The sequence below is a fragment of the Chenopodium album genome, chromosome 19 (assembly GCF_948465745.1).
Source record: "Chenopodium album chromosome 19, dcCheAlbu1.1, whole genome shotgun sequence".
Classification (NCBI taxonomy): domain Eukaryota; kingdom Viridiplantae; phylum Streptophyta; class Magnoliopsida; order Caryophyllales; family Amaranthaceae; genus Chenopodium; species Chenopodium album.
The window spans coordinates 25,728,223-25,737,078 of record NC_137852.1 but is presented as its reverse complement, the minus strand read 5'-3'; the positions used below and the strand labels follow the sequence as shown (position 1 = coordinate 25,737,078).

The following is an 8,856-nucleotide window of genomic DNA, read 5'->3' as shown; positions in this document are numbered from 1 at the left end:
AAACACATTCAACAAAGCTAATTGAATCAAATGAAAGTCAAACACATTCAAACAAAGCTTTTTCAATCAAATTAAAGTCATTTGCATTCAACAATGCTAATTGAGTCAAATGAAAGTCAAACACATTCAACAAAGGTAATTGAGTAAAATAAAAGTCAAACATATTCAAACAAAACTTTTTGAATCAAATGAAAGTCAGTTGCATTCAACAAAGCTAATTGAGTCAGATGAAAGTCAAACACTTTCAACAAAGCAGTTATAATCAAATGAAAGTCAATCACATTCAAACAAATCATTTTGAATCAAATGAAAGTCAAATGCATTCAACAAAGGTAATTGAGTAAAATAAAAGTCAAACACTTTCAACAAAGCTTTTAGAATCAAATGAGAGTTAAATACATTCAAACAAAGCATTGTGAATCAAATGAAAGTCAAATGCATTCAACAAAGCTAATTGAGTCAAATGAAAGTCAAACACTTTAACAAAGCTTTTAAAATCAAATGAAAGTCAAATACATTCAAACAAAGCTTTTTGAATCAAATGAAAGTCAATTGCATTCCACAATGCTAATTGAGTCAAATGAAAGTCAAACACATTCAAAAAAGCTAATTGAGTCAAATGAAAGTCAAACACATTCAAACAAAGCTTTTTGAATCAAATGAAAGTCAAATGCATTCAACAAAGCTTTTAGAATCAAATGAAAGACAAATACATTCAAACAAAACTTTTTGAATCAAATGAAAGTCAAATACATTCAAACAAAGCTTTTTTAATAAAATGAAGTCAATTTCATTCCACAATGCTAATTAAGTCAAATGAAAGTCCAACACATTCAACAAAGCTAATTGAGTCAAATGAAAGTCAAATGCATTAAACAAAGCTATTTGAGTCAAATGAAAGACAAACACTTTCAACATAGATTTTAGAATCAAATGAAAGTCAAATACATTCAAACAAAGCTTTTTGAATCAAATGAAAGTCAATTGCATTACACAATGTTAATTGAGTCAAATGAAAGTCAAACACATTCAACAAAGCTAATTGAATCAAATGAAAGTCAAACACATTCAAACAAAGCTTTTACAATCAAATTAAAGTCAAATGCATTCAACAAAGCTATTTGAGTCAAATGAAAGTTAAACACTTTCAACAAATCTTTTAGAATCAAATGAAAGTCAAATACATTCAAACAAAACTTTTTGAATCAAATGAAAGTCAATTGCATTCAACAAAGCTTTTAGAATAAAATGAAAGTCAAATACATTCAAACAAAACTTTTTGAATCAAATGAAAGTCAATTACATTCTACAATTCTAATTGAGTCAAATGAAAGACAAACACATTCAACAAAGCTAATTGAATCAAATGAAAGTCAAACACATTCAAACAAAGCTTATTGAATCAAATGAAAGTCAAATGCATTCAACAAAGCTATTTGAGTCAAATGAAAGTCAAACACTTTCAACAAAGCTTTTAGAATCAAATGAATGTCAAATACATTCAAACAAACCTTTTTGAATCAAATGAAAGTCAATTGCATTCCACAATGGTAATTGAGTCAAATGAAAGTCAGACACATACAACAAAGTTAATTGAGTCAAATAAATGTCAAACACATTAAAACAAAGCTTTTTGAATCAAATGAAAGTCAAATGCATTAAACAAATCTAGTTTAGTCAAATGAAAGTCAAAGACTTTCAACAAAGCTTTAAGAATCAAATGAAAGTCAAATACATTCAAACCTTTTTGAATCAAATGAAAGTCAAATGCATTAAACAAAGCTAGTTGAGTCAAATGGTAGTCAAACACTTTCAACAAAGCTTTAAGAATCAAATGAAAGTCAAATACATTCAAACAAAGCTTTTTGAATCAAATGAAAGTCAATTTCATTCCACAATGCGAATTGAGTCAAACGAAAGTTAAACACGTTCAACAAAGCTAATTGAGTCAAAAGAAAATCAAACACATTCAATAAAGCTAATTGAGTCAAATGAAAGTTAAACACATTCAAACAAAGCTTACCGACTCAATTGGACTCCGAGAGGGTATTAGGAACCATGGTAAACATCTCAGAATTTTTTATTTCCGGGAGAAAAAAGGTTAAAATATTCCAAAATTGAAGGCTATAATCCACGCTTTTTGAGGAATTTAGAGGTTACGTAGCTCGGTGGCGAAAAGTCTTGAGACCCTACGGGATACATCTTAGGGTAAAATAATGACGTTTGGAACCATATATGACCCTTATATGTTGCTATAGATGTCAGTGGTAAGCTTCAGGTCACGATATCGGTGAAAGTTTGGAACGGGTAAATTGACTGTTTAAACGCATATTGGATGGTTCCACCCACTCAATTGGACTCTCGAAAAGTATAAGGAACCATGGTAAAAATCTCATAAATTTTTATTTCCGGGCGAAAAAAGGTAAAAAAAAATTACAAAATTGAAGGCTATAATCCACGCTTTTTGAGGTATTTTGACGTTACGGGGCCTTGTGGCGAAAAGTCTTGAGACCCTAGGGGATACATCTTAGGGTAATATAATGACGTTTGGAACCATATATGACCCTTATATGTTGCCATAAATGTCCAGGGTAGGCTTCAGGTCACGATATCAGTGAAAGTCTTGAAAGGGAAATTGACTCTTTAAAGGCATATTGGATTGTTCCACCCACCCAATTGGACTCCCGGAGGGTATTCGGAACCATGGTAAACATCTCGGCAATTTATATTTCCGGGCAAAAAAAGGACAAAAAATTCCAAAATTAAAGGCTATAATCCACGCTTTTTGAGGAATTTGGAGGTTACGGGGCCAAGTGGGGAAAATGTCTTGAGACCCTAGAGGATAAATCTTAGGGTCATATAATGACGTTTGGAACTAAATATGACCCTTATAGGTTGCCATAAATGTCCGTGTAGGTTGAGGTCACGATATTGGTGAAAGTTTAGAACTGGTAAACTGACTGTTTAAAGGCATATTGGATGGTTCCACCCACTCAATTGGACTCTCGGAGGGTATTAGGATCCATGGTAAAAATCTCGGCAATTTTTATTTCCGGGCGAAAAAAGGTCAAAAAATTCCAAAATTGAAGGTAATAATCCACGCTTTTTGAGGAATTTAGAGGTTACGTAGTCCATTGGCGAAAAGTCTTCAGACCATAGGGGATACATCTTAGGGTCATATAATGACGTTTGGAACCATATATGACCCTTATATGTTGCTATAGATGTCTGTGGTAAGCTTCAGGTCGCGATATCGGTGCAAGTTTGGAAAGGGTAAATTGACTGTTTAAAGGCATATTGGATGGACCAACCGACTCAATTGGACTCCCGAATAGTATTAGGAACCATGTTAAACATCTCGGCAATTTTTATTTTCGGGCGAAAAAAGGTCAAAAAACTCCAAAATTGAAGGCTATAATCCATGCTTTTTGAGGAATTTTGAGGTTACGGGGCTTAGTGGCGAAAAGTCTTGAAACCCTAGGGAATACATCTTAGGGTCATATAACGACGTTTGGATCCATATATGACCCTTATATGTTGCCATAAATGTCCGGGGTAGGCTTGAGGTTACGATATCGGTGCAAGTTTGGAACGGTTAAATTTACTGTTTAAAGGCAAATTGGATGGTTCCACGCAATCAATTGGTATCCCGGAGGGTATTAGGAACCATGGTAAAAATCTCGGCAATATTTTTTTCCAGGCGAAAAAGGTCAAAAAATTCCAAAATTGAAGGCTTTCATCCATGCTTTTTGAGGAATTTTGAGGTTACGGGGTCCGGTAGGGAAAAGTCTTGAGACCCTAGGGGATACATCTTAGGGTCATATAATGACGTTTGGAACTATATATGACCCTCATATGTTGCCTTAAATGTCCGTGGTAGGCTTAAGCTCACGATATCGCTGCAAGTTTGCAACGGGTAAATTGACTGTTTAAAGGCATATTAGATGGTTTCACCCACTCAATTGGACTCCCGGAGGTTATTAGGAACCATGGTAAACATCTTGGCAAATTTTATTTCCGGGCGAAATAAGGATAAAAAATTCCAAAATTGAAGGCTTTAATCCACGCTTTTTGAGGAATTTTAAGGTTACCGGGCCCAGTGGCGAAAAACTTGAGACCCTAGGGGATACATCGTAGGGTCATATAATGACGTTTGGAACCATATATGACCCTTATATTTTGCCATAAATGTCCGTGGTAGGCTTGAGGTCACGATATCGGTGCAAGTTTGGAACGGGTAAATTGACTATTTAAAGGCATATTGGATGGTTCCACCGACTCAATTGGACTCCCGGAGGGTATTAGGAACCATGGTAAACATCTCCGCAATTTTTATTTCCAGGCAAAAAAAGGTCAAAAAATTCCAAAATTGAAGGCTATAGTCCACGCTTTTTGAGGATTTTTGAGGTTACGGGGCCTGGTGGCTGTAGACACCTAAAAATATCTCCCCAAAACCAAACCCGATGATGAACAACCTTTCACTGCCATTATTGGTTGGGTTGAGTATGTAATCTTTAGAGTGCTTAAATCCATGTTCATTCCCAATACATTTCATAAACCTACCCAATTCCTAACCCATTTCACCAAACCATAACTTATTTTCCTTATTTCGTGCCTTTAAACCCAAAATAATTCATTTCGTCACTAGTAGAAAAATTGAAAAATGCACCGCTAATTGGCCACCGGTTTTTGAAAACCGGTGGCTTAATTAATGGGCGGGATGAGCCAAACCGGTATTCCCACCGGTTCAAACCAAACCCGTGGCTATAATTATAAGGCCACCGGTTTCGAACCGGTGGCAATATCCAATTAAATAAAAAAAAAACCGCACCATATAAAATACCCCAAACCCTACTCCCAAAACACTCATTAGCCTCCCTCACTCTCTCTCTCCTCTCCTCCTCTCTTTCCTCTTTCCTCTTTCCTGCTCATCTCCCTCATTCGATCTTATCTCATCTCCTCTTCTTCTCTTTCCTGCTCGTCTGTCTCAACCACCACCGATCGTCGTTCTCTTTCTTTCCTGCTCGTCCGTCTAATCTGCTCGTCCTTCTCTTTCTTTCATTTCGATCTTCGTTCTCCTTCGATCTGGTCGTCTCTTTCTCGTCTCCTTCTCGGTGATTTCAACCACCACCGCAACAACAACAACGAAGACATGCAAGAGGTTAGGTTTAATTTTGTGTTTAATTAATCGATTTTAATTGATTTTTGGATTTTGTTGGGTTTAATTAATTGTTAATTAGTCGATTTTGGATTTTTTGAGTGTTTTCATCGATTTTAATTGATTTTAATCGATTCTAAGTCGATCTCCTTCTAGGTTTTATTCGATTTTATTGTTGTTTTTTGAGTGTTTTTTTTATTCGATTTCATCTTTCTCTCTCTTCTTCACAGCTCCGAAAATACTCAGAAACTCGCTCACTTCTTTCGATCAGTCGACGCATTGTTTATGAGGTAATTTCATCTTCCCTCTTTTTAATTTCCCCCTTTATTCTCTGATTTTTTCTTCATTTTAATTGGGGTTTTCCTTTTTCTAAATCTATTTTTTTTCTTTTGTTATTATAAGATAATTTTACGCAGTTTTGTTTATTTATTTGTTTATTAATCACTGCACGATCGAGTATGGTCTAGTAATTTGATTGGGTTTTTATTTAATTGTTTGATTGTTTATTTTTTTTTCTGGGTTTGTTTTTTATTTTTTTGTTTTTCTGGGTTTTTACTAATTTCTGAGAAATCTCATTATTTTTTTTTCTGGGTTATTTTTTTCTAGTTTATTTTTTTGGGTTATTTCTCAGAATTTTGTCTTTTTTTTTCTAGGTTTGTTTTTTTTTTCTAGGTTATTTATCTGAGTTTTTTTGTTTGATTTCTGGGTTGTGTGTTTTTCTTGGTTTATTAACCGATCTGGGTTTATTTTGTGTGTTTTTTTTCGTAGCTTCTATTTTATTTAATCTATTTTTTTTATGCAGGTACATTGATTTAGAGGTAGATGTGAAATCGAAGAATAAAGATGCAGGATTATTGATTTAGATGTTATATGGGTTGTTTTTTAATTTAAATGTTGTAATTTTTTTTTTTTTCATGTTGGAATTTTAGTTTTGTGTAATTTGATTAATTTAGTTCTTGGAATTGTTGTATAAGTAATTGAGTTGTAGTTATTAATTTAGTTTTTTCACTCTTCAGAAGTGTGAAAATATGTGTGTTTTTATGTATTTTACATATTTATATAGTTTCTGCTACAATTTAAGTGAAATAAATGAAAAAAAAAAAATTTGTTTTTTATGGCCATTATTGCCACCGGTTAACCGGTGGCAATAGGTGTTAATATCATAAAAAAAAAATTGCGGGAATCATTATTGCCACCGGTTAACCGGTGGCAATATTTATTTTTGCCACCGGTTTTGAACCGGTGGCTTTTTAAAAAGATTATTGCCACTCCCCAAATGGCATAGGGGGGTTTTGAACCGGTGGCCAATTCATATTTTCGCCTAGTGCGTGTCTTTTAAAATCATTCATTTCGTGTTCTTTTTATAAAAACGTTTAGATCAGTTTATTTTTATCCATAATCTAGGTCCAATGATTAAATATTTGGATGGGGCTTTAAAAGAGCTTTCCAACGGTATATCATAAGCCTAACTCCGAGTTGTAACGAATAAGTTATGGTCAAAACATTAAACTGGATCTAAACCGAACCTAAGCCTACCTTACCTACGACCCAATGATCATGTGGAGGGTCCAAAGGATTTAATTTCATTCCTAATCCAATTAGGATTAATTGGAAGCTTCTATAAGTTTCTAAAAGATCCTAATTTTCCTTTTTGAAAAGATAAGATTAAAGAGTTTGAAATAGAATAAAACTCCTCTAGTAATTCGATTCAAATTGAAAGACATTCAAAGATAGTCAGAAATTATTTTTGTGCTTCATAGTTTTTATCTAATTTTTATATAGTTTGATAGCTCTTGAAATTATCTTTCCAATGATATATTATAATATTAATTCCGAGCTATAATGAAAAAGATATAAAAGAAATACGAAACTCTATCCAAAACTGACACCGTCTCACTATTTCGGTTATATCTTTTATTCTACTAAATATTTTAATCAGATTTCAATTGGGTTAGAAAGTAGACATCAATAGCTTTCCAACGACATCTTATTCATCTTATTCCAATTTCTGGATCAAAAGATATTGTTTAGGGTAAAAATACCCCAGGTACGTGGCCCAATCTCATAGTGACACGTGGCCCAATAAACAGGTGACACGTGGCCCTATGAGAGTGAGACACGTGTCTCCTTGTTATGGTGACACTTGTCAGCCATGTCTAATACCCTAAAGCTACAAATCAGAAAGAGATAAGGGCTCTGATGACATCAGGCCCAAATCCCGAGAAAGCCTAGAAAGCCGCAAAACGGCGCCCCCCACGACACGTGGCGACCTCTGATTGCGCAGCCAATCCCGTCCCGAGATTTTAGGGCATAAACCCTAAGGGGGCACATGCTCCCACCCCTATAAATACCCCAATCATTTATGATGGGAGGGGTGGAATTTGATGTGACATTAATACAAGAGCTCTAAAAACGCTCCAACTTCTCTCTACTTTCTCTCTCTAGCCTTTTCCGTTTCCGTTCACTAACGTGAGCGTCGGAGGCGAATATTCCGATCACTGGAATATTCGTTATTTTGCAGGTGTCCAAGTCTTTGTCAACAGAGCGCGACTAGTATCCGAGAGAATCACAAAAAACCCCGAAACATTCGGCGCCGTCTGTGGGGATACTCGTCCGTTATGGCAATAGATGGTCAGACACCTAATCTTGGACCTCGTCCAGGCGAGGATGGATATGTAGAGGACATATGTACTACCATACACTCAAGCAATCCTTTGACTGCCTCATTTGAAGAGGCCGAACAACCTACCCCAGCTGCCTTAATGGCCGAGCTGACTAAGCTCCGCAAGGAGTTAGCGGCTGTCCAGCAAAAGGGGGGAGGAAGCACCTCTAAGAAAGCCAACAACAAGACCAATGCAACTGATGCTGGTAACACCCCATTCCGTCGTCCCAGTTACAGCGTCCTCGGCCTTTCTTATTTCGAGCCAAGCATTCTTCAGTCGTTCGTTCTCCTTGTCCTTCCAATCTAGGAAGGCGTTCAAACGGAGGAAGAGCTGCGGACAGAAGGAGGAAACTTAGTCAAAAATATGGAAAAATTGGCTAAGTGTTGGAAAGCAAAAACATAAGGAGAATAGAAGTATACCTCGGCGCTGCAGTTTAGCATGGGGCCGAGGAAGCCTTCGTTGATCCCCCGCATCTTGTCTCGCTGCGCTTGGGGGACCGCGCGAACCATGGCCTCGCGCATGGCCTTCCTGTCCGCGCCAGTCAGTGACTGGCCGGGCACCTTCAACTGCATCTCCTCTGATATATCTGCGGACGACCGTGTAAGAAAAGTTAGCTAAAAATCACAAGTAAATAAGAACTTATAAAAAGTGAGAAAAAGATGGCTAACCAGTGGAGAAGGTTGGAGGAGAAAGATTGGTAGGAGGCGGCAGAGGAGTTTCCCCCTCCTCCGGACGGCTCCCTTCAGCGTCGCTGGACGGCGGGTTGACCAGCATCGTCCCGATCCAGCGACCGGTTATTTGTTCTGGGGTTAACCTATCCCCACCGTCCGAATGGACGGACTTCTCATGGACCTGATCAGCAACAGGTTCCACGGGCTTGGAGGCCCCGCTTTGTGTCAGCCGGGGTTGTTCTCCTTTAGATTGTGTAGAAACAGTCTGCGGCTTTGCCGTGGCCGCGGCCTTGGAAGACGGCTTGGAAGCAACCGTCTTTCTCCGCTTGTTTGCGGACGCATCTGGAGTAGACGTGGCCGGCTG

At 37.0% G+C, this 8,856-nt stretch overlaps 1 long non-coding RNA gene across 1 annotated transcript; it reads left to right on the top strand.

Annotated features, from left to right (window-relative positions):
* Nucleotides 1-4,992: 4,992 nt before the first annotated feature.
* LOC145593481 (uncharacterized) lies at nt 4,993-6,272 on the top strand. Its single transcript, XR_014102745.1, has 2 exons — nt 4,993-5,161; nt 5,961-6,272. It is a non-coding gene; the product is annotated as an uncharacterized LOC145593481 (long non-coding RNA).
* The last annotated feature ends 2,584 nt before the right edge of the window (nt 6,273-8,856 follow it).